At 42.7% G+C, this 16,651-nt stretch overlaps 1 long non-coding RNA gene across 1 annotated transcript; it reads right to left on the bottom strand.

The window, feature by feature from the left end:
• Window positions 1-2,473: 2,473 nt before the first annotated feature.
• On the bottom strand, window positions 2,474-16,074 carry LOC129643990 (uncharacterized). Its single transcript, XR_008710643.1, has 4 exons — window positions 15,936-16,074; window positions 15,034-15,165; window positions 14,330-14,503; window positions 2,474-2,943 (listed from the first exon to the last, which is right to left on the bottom strand). It is a non-coding gene; the product is annotated as an uncharacterized LOC129643990 (long non-coding RNA).
• Between the last annotated feature and the right edge of the window lie 577 nt (window positions 16,075-16,651).

Below are 16,651 nucleotides of genomic sequence, written 5' to 3'. Positions count from 1 at the left end.
GCTTTTCGAACCCTCCTTTTGGGTTTTTAAAGAGGCTTCCATATATATTGGCGATTGGCCAATTGGTGATTGGGGATTGATTCAACTGCCAGCTCCTTTTCCCTTCCTGGAGTTGGAGGGGGCAGGTCCAAGCCTGTAATCAGGATTGCTTCCCCTGGCAACCAGCCCCCATCCTTAGGTTACCTAGGGGCTTCTCAAAAGTAATCTCATTAACATAACAAAAGGCACCCTTATTATTCTCAACTCTTAGGAAATCCCATGCATTTTCGGAACTGTGTGCAGGAACAATGCTGAAAGACCAAATATATATTTCTCATTAAAATCACAATATCACAGATACAATGAAAAAAGCTTTACCATTCAGAAACAAACGTGCCCTTTTGCAGAGAATGCTGGGGAATGTTAACCCTTAGGCTTGGTCAGGCCCCTTCTTCCACCTGCCTAACCAAACACATACTCTACCACTGGCAGATGTTTGCCAGCTGGTTTTTTTTTTTTTAGTTTTTTTTTTAATGTATAAAGATAAGGTCTTGAGAATTCTAAATTTGCACTTTACTTCAGAATTGATTTTGAAACCAAATGAGGCATTAAAACATTTAAGGGACAGGAATTTATTCTTGTGTTTGAAGCTTATATTTTTCAAGATAAATACTGTTTTTCCTTTTTAGGAAATACTGATTGACCTCTGTAAATTGTAGACTATTTCTGAAGAAGACAGAAAATCCTGTTTCTTTTGTGCCTAAGGATATTTATAAAGTCCCTTGCTTTTTTAAGAAAAGGATACACATCTTCAGAAAATATATTATCTTAATATCCACTGATAGAGGCCATAATACCTTAACTCTCAAAAGTCCCCCTGGAATCTTCTAAATGTGAGACTTATCACACATGCATCATCCTTGCGGCACTGCAGGGCACAATAAAAATTAAGATTTGCACTGGAAATCAATTTTCTTCAGTTACACATTTAACCTAAGCTCTATGGCAACAGAATATAAGATAAAGTAGGTCACAAATTTCAATGGGAATGACCTAGATGATGCAAAGATCAGCTGTAATTTGTTGCTCATTTTTTAGTAGTCTTTATTTAAAAATTCTTCTAGTTCACATGCCCAGTCAATGTAATCTAGCAGCAACCTAACAGATAAAACTCATAAGACCAAATTCTTGAATGGGACTCATTTGATGTCAGTATTTATTTCATTTGGTTACTCATAAATAGATGAGGAGGGAAATTCCAGGTAAAAGGAATAGCTGTCTGAGTGCACAGCGGTGCAAGGGCACAGTGTACTATCCAAAATAATTTGGGGGATGATCAAAACCACACGCAAACAGGGGATTTAAAAAAAAAAAGATACATTGGAATTCACTGGTGGTCCAGTGGTTAGGACTCTGCTCTCACTCCCAAGGGCTCAGATCCTATTCCTAGTCAGGGAACTAAAATCCCATATATTCACATATGTTTCTATCACTCTAGGCCTAATGGGAATCATAGATGGTCTCCTAGAAACCTAGCTGGACACCTACGCCAGGTACATAGACTATTTTTGTCGAGGAAACAAAATGAAATTAAGTTCTAGTCTCTTTTACAGTGTTTTCTGATTCCATCTTTCTTTGCCTCTGGGGTAATTATGTCCCTCAGTCTTATTAACCCATATGTTTAAATTCCAACCACCTCCTCTAAGACCTTTCTTTACTAAATATTCTTTCTCCTTTTCCATCTCTTTCACACATAGAGCTTATAGGTCTGTGTGTTTAATCTGCCAGAATAATAGCTGTTTGATCTTGGGCAAATTATTTACCTTCTCTGATCCTCTTTCCTCCCAAGATTGCTGTGTGCATTAAATGAAACAATATGAAGTCCTAGCTGGAACAGAGTAGCTCAGTAATGGTATTTCTTCCTCTTCCACCCTTCCTCTCTGAATGTGTTGCTTCCTATTTCACTTATAACCTGTTCAGCTTTCTCATTTCCTGCGCGCGCGCACACACACACACACACACACACGCAAGCTGGCAAGCACACACTTTCTCTCAACTCTTCCACATGCTTAAACTTCCCCCCTGCTCTTCACTGCCAAAGAAAGAAGAATCTGCTCAGATTCACTTACTCCCTCACTTCCCACTCATTCCTAACCACACTGCAACCTGAATTATACTTCTGCCTCTCTTTCATATCTGCTCTAGTAACCACCTGAAATTTTCAAAGCCAGCTATTTTTCCTCAACTTTTAACCGCTTCACCTGTCTTCAGCTTTTAATACTGTTGGACATCTCATCTTCTCTAAAGTTTCTCTTCTCTGGTCCCAAGTCAGCTGCCCTGACTCCCCTGCCCCTCCCTGCTTCTTGAGTAGGTTTCCCACTCAGGCAGATATGAGTGAACAAACAGGTAAAGCCATAGTGGATCAGATCAGAGGCTTCAAAAAGTAGAACCACATTGGCAATAATTTTGGCAAAAGGGAGGTAACTTCTCCAGATAAGTCTTTTAAATTTTATTTATTTATTTATTTATGGCTGTGTTGGGTGTTCACTGCTGTGCAGGCTTTTCTTTAGTTGTGGCGAGCCGGGGCTATTGTTCATTGCAGTGTGCGGGTTTCTTATTGCAATGGCTTTTCTTTGGGCAGAGCACAGGCTCTAGGGCATGCAGACTTCAGTAGTTGCAGAACATAGGGTCAGTAGCTGTGGCTTCCAGGCTCTAGCAGACGGGGATTAGTAGTTGTGGTACACAGGCTTAGTTGCTGTGTGGCATGTAGGTTCTTCCCAGACCAGGGACTGAACCTGTGTCTTCTGCACTGGCAGCTGGATTCTTTACACTGAGCCACCAGGGTTCCTATGCTCTATCGCTCTTTACAGCATCTGACTTTACTTCCATCACCAGTCACATCCAGAACTCAGTGTTGTTTTTGCTTTGGCTCTGTCTCTTCATTCTTTTTGTAGTCAAGGCAAACTGGAAGTGGTCAAACATGAGATGGCAAGAGTGACCATCGACATTTTAGGAACCAGTAAACTAAAATGTACTGGAATGGGTGAACTCAACTCAGATGACCATTATATCTACTACGGTGGGCAAGAATCCCTTAGAAGAAATGGAGTAGCCATCATAGTCAACAAAAGAGTCCAAAATGCAGTACTTAGATGCAATCTCAAAAGCGACGGAATGATCTCTGTTCATTTCCAAGGGAAACCATTCAATATTATAGTAATCCAAGTCTATGCCCCAACCAGTAATGCTAAAGAAGCTGAAGTTGAACGGTTCCATGAAGACTTACAAGACCTTCTAGAACTAACACCCAAAAAAGATGTCCTTTTCATTATAGGGGACTGGAATGTAAAAGTAGGAAATCAAGAGATAGCTGGAGTAACACGCAAATGTGGCCTTGGAGTACAAAACAAAGCCGGTCAAAGGTTAACAGTTTTGTCAAGAGAATGCAGTGGTCATAGAAAACACCCTCTTCCAAAAACACAAGAGAAGACTCTATACATGGATGTCATCTGCTGCTGGTAAGTAGCTTCAGTCGTGTCCAACTCTGTGCGACTCCAGAGACGGCAGCCCACCAGGCTCCCCCGTCCCTGGGATTCTCCAGGCAAGAACACTGGAGTGGGTTGCCATTTCCTTCTCCAATGCAGGAAAGTGAAAAGTGAAAGTGAACTCGCTCAGTCGTGCTTGACTCTTAGCGACCCCATGAACTGCAGCCTACCAGGCTCCTCTGTCTATGGGATATTTTCCAGGCAAGAGTACTGGAGTGGGTTGACATTGTGTCTGAATTACCGAATTTTGGTTGATTATATTCTTTGCAGCCGAAGATGGAGAAGCTCTATACAGTCAGCAAAAACAAGACAGGGAGCCGACTGTGGCTCAGATCATGAACTCCTTATTGCCAAATTCAGACTTAAACTGAAAAAAGTAGGGAAAACCACTAGACCATTCAGGTATGATCTAAATCAAATCCCTTATGATTATATGCTGGAAGTGACAAATAGATTCAAGGGATTAGATCTGATAGAGTGCCTGAAGATCTATGAACAGAGGTTGTGACATTGTACAGGAGGCAGTGATCAAGACCATCCCCAAGAAAAAGAAATGCAAAAAGGCAAAACGGTTGTCTGAGGAGGCATTACAAATAGCTGAGAAAAGAAGAAAGGCTACAGGCAAACAAGCAAAGGAAAGATATACCCATTTGAATGCAGAGTTCTGAAGAATAGCAAGGAGAGATAAGAAAGCCTTCCTCAGTGATCAGTGCAAAGAAATACAGGAAAATAATAGAATGGGAAAAACTAGAGATCTCTTCAAGAAAATCAGAGATACTAAGGGAACATTTCATGCAAAGATGGGCACAATAAAGGACAGAAATGGTAGGGACCTAACAGATATTAAGATATTAAGAACAGGTGGCAAGAATACACAGAACTATACAAAAAACATCTTCATGACCCAGATAATCATGATGGTGTGATTACTCACCTAGAGCCAGACATCCTAGAATGCAAAGTCAAGTGGGCCTTAGGAAGCATCACTACAAACAAAGCTAGTGGAGGTGATGGAATTCCAGTTGACCTATTTCAAATCCTGAAAGATGATGCTGTGAAAGTGCTGCATGCAATATGCCAACAAATTTGGAAAACTCCACAGTAGCCACAAGACTGGAAAGGGTCAGTTTTCTTTCCAATCCCAAAGAAGGGCAATGCCAAAGAATGCTCAAACTACTGCACAATTGCACTCATCTCACACGCTGGTAAAGTAATGCTCAAAATTCTTCAAGCCAGGCTTCAACAGTACATGAAGCATGAACTTCCAGATGTTCAAGCTGGATTTAGAAAAGGCAGAGGAATCAGAGATCAAATTGCCAACATCTGTTGGATCATCAAAAAAGCCATAAAGTTCCAGAAAAACATCTATTTCTGCTTTATTGACTACGCCAAAACCTTCAACTGTGTGGATCACAACAAAACTGTGGAAAATTCTTCAAGAGATGGGAATACCAGACCTCCTGACCTGCCTCCTGAGAAATCTGTATGCAGGTCAAGAAGCAACAGTTAGAACTGGACATGGAACAATAGACTGGTTCCTAATCAGGAAAGGAGAATGTCAAGGGTGTTTATTGTCACCCTGCTTATTTAACTTATATGCAGAGTACCTCATGAGAAATGCTGGACTGGATGAAGCACAAGCTGGAATCAAGATTGCCAGGAGAAATATCAGTAACATCTGATATACAGCTGACACCACCCTTATGGCAAAAAGCAAAGAAGAACTAAAGAGCCTCTTGATGAAAGTAAAAGAGAAGAGGGAAAAAGTTTGCTTAAAACTCAACATTCAGAAAACTAAGATCATGGCATCTGGTCCCATCACTTCATGGCAAATAGATGGGGAAACAATGGAAACAGTGACAGACTTTATCTTTGGGGGCTCCAAAATCACTGTAGATGATAACTGCAGCCATGAATTTAAAAGATGCTTGCTCCTTGGAAGAAAAGCTATGACCAAGCTAGATAGCATATTAAAAAGCAGAGATAATACTTTGCCAACAAAGGTCTGTCTCGTCAAAGCTTTGGTTTTTACAGTAGTCATGTATGGATGTGAGAGTTGGACTATAAGGAAAGCTGAGCACCGAAGAATTGATGCTTTTGAATTGTGGTGTTGGAGGAGACTCTTGAGAGTTTCTTGGACCACAAAAAGATCCAACCAGTCCATCCTAAAAGAAATCAGTCCTGAATATTCATTGGAAGGACTGATGCTGAAGCTGAAACTCCAATACTTTGGCCCCCTGATGCAAAGAACTGACTCATTGGAAAAGACCCTGATGCTGGGAAAGACTGAAGGCAGGAGGAGAAGGGGACAACAGAGGATGATATGTTGGATGGCATCACAGACTCGATGGACATGAGTTTGAGCTAGCTCCAAGAGTTGGTGATGGACAGGGAGGCCTAATGTGCTGCAGTCCATGGGGTCTCAATGAGTCAGACATGACTGAGCCGCTGAACTGAACTGAGCTGAGCCACCAGGGAAGCCCCCAGTTAAGTCTTAAACTCAATGTTGCTGCCTAATCAACAATAACTAAGCTGATCTTTAAAATGCTTCATACTCTAGCAACACAAAACAAAGTGAAGGAGACCAGAAAATGATCTCACACCTTTACAATAAGTACATCTGAGAATAGCCTTCCTCATCTTTTCCTTCACAGATCTATGCAGGAGCAGAAGTATCTAAAACTACATGCACACCTACTGAACACTGTGTATTTTTAAAGTCTGAGCTCCAATCAGTTACAGAGAGTTGAGCTTTTTTTTTAACAATTATTTTAAAAATCCTTGGTCCAAGAGAAAATGAAGGTGTTGGTCATTCAGTCCTGTCCGACTCTTTGTGACCCAATGAACTGTAGCCCTCCAGGATCCTCTGTCCCTGGACTTCTCCTGGTAAGAATACTGGAGTGGGTAGCTGTTCCCTTCCCTAGTGGCTCTTTCTGACCCAGGGATCAAACCCAGGTCTCCTGCCTGGCAGGCAGATTCTTTACCATCTGAGCCACCAGGGAAGCCCTCCTTGATCCAAAGAGGTCTTCATTTTGTTGTATCAGTTATGAATCTTATACAGATGAGTGTCAAGAAATAGTGCAGAATGAGATAATTAACCAAGAAAGGAACTAAAACAAGGAATTGAAACTTTTCCCTTACCACTTTTTGCAAGAGTTTCACAGATTTTCAGCTAAGAAGGCATTAGTTTATGCAAAAATCACGGTGTACATTTCCTCGATACATCCTATACATACTAGTTAGCAGCACAGGCCCTAGATTGCCTTGGTTCAAATCCCACTTCCACCACTAATTGGTTGTGTGAAGGAAGAGAAGTTATTTCATATTTCTTTCTAAGAGTTTGTTTTGTTAATCTATTAATCAGGGGAAATGATGATGCTTTTTCCAGAGGGATTTTGAAAGGATTAAATGACAAAAATGTACGGAAAGTATTTCACTTGCATTCAAAATGTTGCACAAATCTTCCTTTTTCTTTTGCTACATTTCCTGCTTTAACTCCTCCCTTTCCAAGAAATTCTGCTATAGTTGTATGGGCTTCCCCGGTGACTCAGCAAAGAATCTGCTTTCTATGCGGGAGACCTTGGCTCAATCCCTGGGATGAGAAGATTCCCTGGAGGAGGGCATGGCAGTCCACTCCAGTATTCTTGCCTGGAGAATACCCATAGACAGAGGAGCCTGGCAGGCTACTATCAATGGGGTCACAAAGAGTTGGACAGGACAGAACGACTAAGCACAACACAGCGTATGTAAATATCCGTGTGTTGTATAGCTAAACTGGAAGATAAAGCAGGAGAAACTTGGCTTCAAGAAGACAGTCATCTCTGGTGAAAGAGTATAAGGCATCCGGAAAAGAAATTGATCCCAACCCGCCTGTACCTACAACAGAAGCAGACAGGACTTCAGCCCTCGAGCTGGAGAAAGGAGGACAGGTGAGAAGCACCCTACATTAAAGGGTGGGAGAGAGGGACAGTTGCCTTCTCAAGCCTATTCTCCACCAGAGTAACATTTTACTGTTTTATTATAAAAGAATTCTGATTCTGAAAGCTGGAAAACACAAACATATATTAAAGAAGAAACCCAAACTGAACCCTGATTTCATAGCTCAGAGATAACTTCTATTCGTGTTTTGAAGTGATTTCTTTAGTCCTTTCCTATGCATCTATTCGCACATCTATAATTAACATAATTGAGATCAGTGATATATATATAGTTTTGTCTACCTTTCCCATTGTTCTATTATGAGCATTTTTCAGTGTCACTGAAATATCTTCAAAACATTCTTTCTAATGACTACAAAATTGTCCTTTGGATGAATGCACTACAATTTATGTATTTATTTTAATAACTTTTTTATTGTCTAATCACAAAATAATTGCATGTCCATTTATAAACTTAGAAATTGTGATGTATAAATCACCCATAATCTTATCTCTTAGCTATAATCACTGTTAATATTTTGATAAATTCCCTTCTAGTAGTTTTCAGTGACTAGCTATTATTACATACTTAACTAATTGAGGTCATATATCACAAGTATTTTCCCATGTCATTAAAAATGCTCTCAAAATTTTAGTGCCTATAAATAATAAATGATACACGCCTGATCTCAATCTCTTACTGGTAGGGAGGGAAAAAATTTCCAGCCAACAAGACAGAAAGTGTCCACAAACAGAGGAAAAAGGATTGTCTAAGGTCATGCCCTCTAAGTCAAGAGTTTCTCTAGAAAAAGTCCAGACTTGCTTGGCATGCAAGAAAGCCAAATAGTTACTTCCAAAAGCCAGGTTGCAAAGTCCAAGGTAGGCTAACTGTTTGAGTCAGAATTCCTTTGTTTACAAATGACAGAGCCCTTTCTCAAACAAGCTTAAGAAAAAATCAACAACAGGAGCAAGTGAATAATAGAGAAAAGAGAAAGAGGAAGGGAGGGAGAAAGAGAAGTTTATTAACTGACAAAAATGAAAAGAAGTTCTGTCATTGCTGAATTCAGAGGCTCAAACAATGTCTTTAGAACTTAATTGTCATATCTCATTTCGTATCACCTGCATTGGTATCATTGTCTCCAGTATGGACAATATATTTTCCTGAAGGAAAGCTGGTCATGTAAAGCCAGCTGGTCTCTGGCTTATATCGTTACAGCTCTTGGTCCCAGAGGAGATGACAGTGGTTTTCCTGATGGCTTCTGAAGAAAATGATCAGTAGAGCTGGTGGGTGCCTCAGCTGAATGAATCACTGGGTTGGGGGATGGAGCATCCATTGGCAAAGCTGAGGTCTGGGAACCCCACTTAGTGGGATGCAGGATGGCTAGTTCTACTGAACCGCACAGTAGGAGGTGTGGGCTTCTCTAAACAAGAAAGGAAGGCCAGCAGAGTCATGTCCAAGTTGATAAGAGGTCAACAGTCACATCATCACAGGTGTCAGGATCAGGAGAGGACAGAGAGGAGGAGGCTGGGGGTGACTCAGGTCTGACTGACCAGGTACCCTCCACACAATCAGAAGCAGGAGGTGTGGCCCTCAGGGAGTTGAGACACATGAGCGCGCTCCCATTTATTTACCCATTCCCATATTGTTAACCATTCATGCTGTTCCAACTTTCTTTTTCTTTTTAAAAATTTTTATCTATTTCATTCATTTTTGGCTGTGCAGGGTCTTCACTGATGCATGTGGGATTTTTCTAGTTGCAGAGAACAAGGGATACTTTCTAGTTTGGGGCTACCCTCTAGTTCTGGTGCTCAGGCTTCTCCTTGTGGTGGCTTCTCTTGTTGCAGACTACAGGCTCTAGGCACGCAGGCTTCAGTAGCTGTGGCACATGGGTTTAGTTGCTCCATAGCATGTGGAACCTTCCCAGATCAGGGACTGAACCTGTGTTCCCTGCATTGGCAGGAAGATTCTTAACCACTGGACCACCAAGTAAGTTCTCAGCTTCCTTTCTCATCAGTTACTCTGCTAAGAATTATTTTCTTTTTTAATTTACTTTACAAGAATATTTATTTACTTATGAATGTAAAATAAACATGTTCATGATAAAATGCAGAAAGATAATACCTATATTTCTATTACCTAGGGGCAACCAAGTGAAAAGCAAAGGAGAAAAGGAAAAATATAAACATCTGAATACAGAGTTCCAAAGAATAGAAAGAAGAGATAAGAAAGCCTTCCTCAGTGATCAATGCAAAGAAATAGAGGAAAACAACAGAATGAGAAAGACTAGAGATCTCTTCAAGAAAATTAGAGATACCAAAGAAACATTTCATGCAAAGATGGGCTCGATAAAGGACAGAAATGGTATGGACCTAACAGAAGCAGAAGATATTAAGAAGAGGTGGCAAGAATACACAGAAGAACTGTACAAAAAGATCTTCATGACCCAGATAATCATGATGGTGTGATCACTCACCTAGAGCCAGACATCCTGGAATGTGAAGTCAAGTGGGCCTTAGAAAGCATCACTACGAACAAAGCTAGTGGAGGTGATGGAATTCCAGTTGAGCTATTCCAAATCCTAAAAGATGATGCTGTGAAAGTGCTGCACTCAATATGCCAGCAAATTTGGAAAACTCAGCAGTGGCCACAGGACTGGAAATGTCAGTTTTCATTCCAATCCCAGAGAAAGGCAATGCCAAAGAATCTCAAACTACCACACAATTGCACTCATCTCACACACTGGTAAAGTAATGCTCAAAATTCTCCAAGCCAGGCTTCAGCAATATGGGAACTGTGAACTTCCTGATGTTCAAGCTGGTTTTAGAAAAGGCAGAGGAACCAGAGATCAAATTGCCAACATCTGCTGGATCATGGAAAAAGCAAGAGAGTTCCAGAAAAACATCTATTTCTGCTTCATTGACTATGGCAAAGCCTTTGACTGTGTGGATCACAATAAACTGTGGAAAATTCTGAAAGAGATGGGAATACCAGACCACCTGATCTGCCTCTTGAGAAATTTGTATGCAGGTCAGGAAGCAACAGTTAGAACTGGACATGGAACAACAGACTGGTTCCAAATAGGAAAAGGAGTATGTCAAGGCTGTGTATTGTTACCCTGCTTATTTAACTTATATGCAGAGTACATCATGAGAAACGCTGGACTGGAAGAAACACAAGCTGGAATCAAGATTGCCGGGAGAAATATCAATAACCTCAGATATGCAGATGACACCACCCTTATGGCAGAAAGTGAAGAGGAACTCAAAAGCCTCTTGATGAAAGTGAAAGTGGAGGTGAAAAAGTTGGCTTAAAGCTCAACATTCAGAAAACGAAGATCATGGCATCCGGTCCCATCACTTCATGGGAAATAGATGGGGAAACAGTGGAAACGGTGTCAGACTTTATTTTTCTGGGCTCCAAAATCACTACAGATGGTGACTGCAGCCATGAAATTAAAAGACGCTTACTCCTTGGAAGGAAAGTTATGTCCAACCTAGACAGCATATTCAAAAGCAGAGACATTACTTTGCCAACAAAGGTTCATCTAGTCAAGGCTATGGTTTTTCCAGTGGTCATGTATGGATGTGAGAGTTGGACTGTGAAGAAAGCTGAGTGCCGAAGAACTGATGCTTTTGAACTGTGGTGTTGGAGAAGACTCTTGAGAGTCCCTTGGACTGCAAGGAGATCCAACCAGTCCATTCTGAAGGAGATCAGCCCTGGGATTTCTTTGGAGGGAATGATGCTGAAGCTGAAACTCCAGTACTTTGGCCACCTCATGTGAAGAGTTGACTCATTGGAAAAGACTCTGATGCTGGGAGGGATTGGGGGCAGGAAGAGAAGGGGATGCCAGAGGATGAGATGGCTGGATGGCATCGCTGACTCGATGGACTTGAGTCTGAGTGAACTCCGGGAGTTGGTGATGGACAGGGAGGCCTGGCGTGCTGCGATTCATGGGGTGGCAAAGAGTCGGACACGACTGAGCGACTGAACTGAACTGAGGAGTAACCAAATTGTGTTTGTGTTGTGTGTGTACACACATGTATACATATACAAAATTGATGTCATACTTCAAATAGAATTTTCATTCGTGATTTTTAGTTAAAATTAAATTAGAAACACTTTGTTATTAAATAGTCTTTGATATCAGAATTCTGATAGATATATATTTCATCATGCTGCTACTGCTGCTAAGTCACGTCAGTCGTGTCCGACTCTGTGCGACCCCATAGACGGCGGCCCACCAGGCTCCCCCGTCCCTGGGATTCTCCAGGCAAGAACACTGGAGTGGGTTGCCATTTCCTCCTCCAGTGCATAAAAGTGAAAAGTGAAAGTGAAGTTGCTCAGTCGTGTCTGACTCTTGGCTACCCCATGGACTGCAGCCCACCAGTCTCCTCCATCCATGGGATTTCCCAGGCAAAAGTACTGGAGTGGGATGCCTTCTCCGATATTTATTATTAAAAAAAAAAAAAGTAGCCATTTCTTGGTTTGGGGACATTTAGGTCATACCCATTTTTTCACTATTGTAAGTAAACCTGTATTTGGTATAAATATGTGTCTGCATCTCTGATTATTTCTTTGGCATAGAGTTCTACAAGTGGAGACACAGGGCTATAGTGTGTGAACACCCTAATGAGTACAGTTGTGCAGACTGGCCTAGGGTCACATATCAGTGTTGAAGGAGGAGTGAAATGAGGGCATCCTATGTGACCCAAGACAATCAGAATGCAGATGATGGGAAGACCAGTAGAACTCACTTGAACATGGGAGCTACAACTCTGACCTCACGGGAAAAAAATCAAGATTTGTTTAGGTTGCCATTCCACAAGATCAAATCTTAACCTAGACACATTTGGGAGTTTCACACTGTGACTTATACAACTGTCCCTTGTAGACTGACCCACAGGAAAACAAGCTACGCTCGACCACTGATCTCATTTCACTTCTACTCTGAGTTGAGCCTATCTGCTCCCAGCCACTCAAGCCTTCCCAGACAGAATGATCTCCACCAGGAATGCAGGTAGAACGAACTGGAGAATCTCATTTGCCAGAAACATGCCACCAAGAGTTTTGTTCTTTTTTTTCCCCCGGACAAAACAGTCAGAGAGAGGGAACATCATTTCCCAAAGGATTCCGCAGACTGCTCTGTGGAAAGTGAGGAAGAACAGGGTAGGGGATGAGGAGGAGAGATTTCTCCAGCATCCTACAGCAGCCTGGCAGAGCTGGCGGTTAGGGGCGGGAATCCTGAGGGCCACCTACAACTGGGAGTGAAAGTCGCTCAGTCGTGTCTGACTGTTTGCAACCCCAGGGACTGTATAGTCCCTGGAATTCTCCAGGCCAGAATACTGGAGCAGGTAGCCTTTCTCTTCTCCAGGGGATCTTCCAAACCCAGGGATCGAACCCAGGTCTCCAACCCAGGTCTCCCACATTGCAGATGGATTCTTTACCAGCTGAGCCACAAGGGAAGCCTACAACTGGGAGAGGAACATGGAAGTGAAGAAGGACCACTTCATGGACCAGAGTGAGTAGCAGTCATTTTATTTTTAGGGGCGGCCATGAATCCAGAGGGTTTCCCTGGTGCCTCAGACAGCAAAGAATCTGCCTACAATGTAGGACACCCGGGTTCAATCCTGGGTGGGAAAGAGCCCCTGTAGAAGGGAATGGCTACCCCCTCCAGTATTCTTGCCTGGACAATCCCATGGACAGAGGAGCCTGGTGAGCTACATTCCTTGGGGTCACAAAGAGTCGGACACTACCGAGCGACTGAACAACAACAATGACTCCAGAGCTTTGGGGAAAACTGTAGCTGGGGAGGATTTCTGGGATGCTTTCTGTAAGGTATTTGGTCTGGTTCTTTAAAAATACCCACAACAAATATATGAGTTCATCTTTCAGGCTGCCAGAGACAGATTCACATTTCTTTGACTGTGACTCTTCATTGATGCTGGGCTACAAGAAACCAGGAAAAAAACTTTGCAAACCAACCAAAATCTGAACCACCATATCCTCCTTAGAGGCTCTCTCTGTGTTTTGTACAGGGTCGATAAGAATTTATTCACTATACTTTTTTCCTCTCTGATCCTCCACCCAAATGTTTGACACTTTCCTAGTTTATAACGGGGTTGCCTCACCATGTGATTGTGGAAAAGGTATTCTAAAGTAAAATGGTCTCCTCTGTTCTGCACTTTTCTTTCCTTACCTTACTACACGCTCGTAATTGATCACAACTGACTATCATTGCAAGGACTTTGCTTTACTTGGCCTTATGTACTCCAGAGCCTGGTTCCAGAACTTTACACCTTGTGTTACAAAACGCATACTTGCTAAATTACAGTGAAGGCAAGGAGAAACTTTTCCAGGATTAAATAAATCTGCTTTGTCTTCATTTATTCATCAGATCAACAAACACGGATGAAGGATTTAATAGAGAAAAACCTCTTTTCTTCATTGTATGATACAAACTGTTTTCCCGTTCTCCCTCAAGAATATGACTTTCATCTGTGGGTTATTTTAAAATTGGCTCTAAGCAAAGCACATCCCAGAATAAAGAAAGCAGGTTCTTCCTGATAAAAACCTGGTTTCTATTGTGAAAGGGCCGCGGAGGTCAGTCAGTGCCCTCCCTGTCTAAAGAGCAAAGCACTCGTTTTGTATTGAGATGTTTAAAATTCTTTTATCAAGAAGTGCTTTGGCCTGATAATTAAGGTATGTGTTTGGCTTGGTTTATCTTATCTGAGGATGAAAGGAGAAAAGAACTGTGGTTTGGAAAGGGAAGGAGGCCTTCTTAGGACGATAACCTCAAGATAGAAAAAGGCATCTCTGAGTCAAGGTAGGGCAGAACAGCCTCATCAAAGGACGTGGTGGCAAAGGAGGGCAGGGGTTTTAGGAGTTACCGTGTGTGGATGCTCCCTGGCACTGCAGTGAAAGTCAGATGGAGCAAAAGGTAGGGCAGGGTGTCCCTTTCACCACACCATCTTCCGGCCGGGAATCTGGCTTGCAGACTTTTTCTCTGCTGGTCTCTCAGGCCACGTGTGAGCAAGCATGTGTCACCAACAAGCGAGTGAGGGCTGGTTGTGGGGGAAAGTGTCAAGTGATCAACCCTCTAGTTTGCCTGGACGCTCTAGGTTCTGCACTGACAGCCTTGCATCCCCGAAAACCCCTCAGTCCCTTGCAAAACTGGACACTTGGTTATCCTACTCACCAACCGGAGCAGTATCATGGAAAATTAAGGTATTCGTGGCTTCACTACGACTTACTTTTTTTTCCCACAACTTCAAAATGTTCAGATTGCAGCTCCACAAATACCAAGTTACTCAGTTATAAAACCGGAAAGCACTGGGTTAGACTGAATGTGGGAAATGGTGAGATTTGTGGACAGTTGTAAACAATTCACTGCAAATATAGGGGAGGGAGATGCTAGTGTTTGTAAGAAGCAAACAATGGTAAAAATGTAGAGGGTTTGCTTTTTAGTTACTTAAAATATGTAGAATGCTGTTGCTTTTCTCTTAGTATTATGTAAGATTTATGTATTTATCTCTTCTGGGTCTTCGCTGCTGTGCGGGTTTCTCTCTCGCTGCAGCGAGCGGGGACTCCTTACCTGCTGGTGCACCGGCTGCTCTTTGAGGTGGCTCCTCTGGTTGCGGAGCACGGGCGTAGTAGTTGTGGCGCAAGGGCTTAGTTGCTCAAGGCATGTGGGATCTTCTCAGATCAGAGATCAAACCCGAGTCTCCTGCATTGGCAGGCGGATTGTTTACCAGTGAGCCACCAGGGAAGCCCCGATTTTCTCTTTATTATTACCATGTTTTTATAGCAATACAAGATTTTTGTTTGTTAGTTCATCTGTTTTGGATTCAGAAAATGTAACTATTTACAAGGGATTTCGTTGGTTAACTTGCAATCACCCCCACCCCAGTGCTTCCTATGGTCTTAGCTGTTTAACTTTTAATCCTCCCAACAACAGGGTATGAAGAATGTAAACCTCATGCTTAGGGAAGTACTGTTTGCACATTTCTTAATGTTCTGCTGAAAACCATCCGCTTCACGTACTGCTGACACTACAAGTTCAGGGTCGCTAACGTAAACCAGGCACCCAGCCTTGCCTAGTCCTCTCTGCTGCCACTGCTGCTAAGTCGCTTCAGTCGTGTCCAACTCGGTGCGACCCCACAGATGGAAGCCCATCAGGCTCCCCTGTCCCTGGGATTCTCCAGGCAAGAACACTGGAGTGGGCTGCCATTTCCTTCTCCAATGCATGAAAGTGAAAAGTGAAAGGGAAGTGCTCAGTCATGTCCGACTCTTAGCGACCCCATGGACTGCAGCCCACCAGGCTCCTCCATCCATGGAATTTTCCAGGCAAGAGTACTGGAGTGGGGTGCCATTGCCTTCTCCTAGGTCTATCTATGTTGCTGAAAATGGCATTATTTTATTCTTTTTAATGGCTGAGTACTGAAGAATTGCTTTCTTTTTAAGTCACAGCCTCTACCTTGCTGACTCCATCCTCACCTCCATCCCAGGATCTTCCACATCAGTCACCACCACCTCTGCCTCTGTATTTTCAACTGTTGCTGCTCTGTGGCTCCATCCTTTAGCATTTCACATGCTGAACCCACTCCTATCTTTAAAAGAAATTATTTTTTCTAGTCCAATTGCTCTCAGCACTAGTTACTGATGAAAATCACCTGGGGAGCATTAAAAACGTTACAGTGGCCAAGCTGTACCTCGGAACAATTAAGTCAGAATTGGCAGGGGTGGGGCTCAGTGTCAGAAGTTATTTTGAAAGCTCCCCAGGTGATTAAGGAACACTGATCCAACCTACCTATCCTTCCAGCTACCCTCATCTGTTCTCACTCACTGTCAAACTCAACTTGCCGCCTCCTTTCCCTAACCCCTCATTTATGCCTCTACCGGTGTGACTTCACCTCTGCCCACTTTGGCCTGCTAAGCCATCAAGGTCACTGAAGAAGTTCTCATTGCCAAATCCCACTGTCTGAGCAGAGCCTTGGCCTGGTGACCATCCCTTCCTCCTTGAAGCATTCCCTTCCCTTGGTTCCGTGCTGCTGTCTCCTATCTTTCTCCTTATCCCTCTTGCCTTCCAATTTCCTCGGCTTCCTTTCCTCAGGTCTGCCTTCACCTTTTCTCTGCCACTCTTGTTGGGCAATCTCATCCTCTCTCTTGGCTTTTCTTGCCACCCAGTGTTAAGGACTCCCAAGGAGCCCACC

The sequence above is a fragment of the Bubalus kerabau genome, chromosome 2 (genome assembly GCF_029407905.1).
Source record: "Bubalus kerabau isolate K-KA32 ecotype Philippines breed swamp buffalo chromosome 2, PCC_UOA_SB_1v2, whole genome shotgun sequence".
Classification (NCBI taxonomy): Eukaryota; Metazoa; Chordata; class Mammalia; order Artiodactyla; family Bovidae; genus Bubalus; species Bubalus kerabau.
This window is presented reverse-complemented; position numbering and strand designations above follow the sequence as displayed.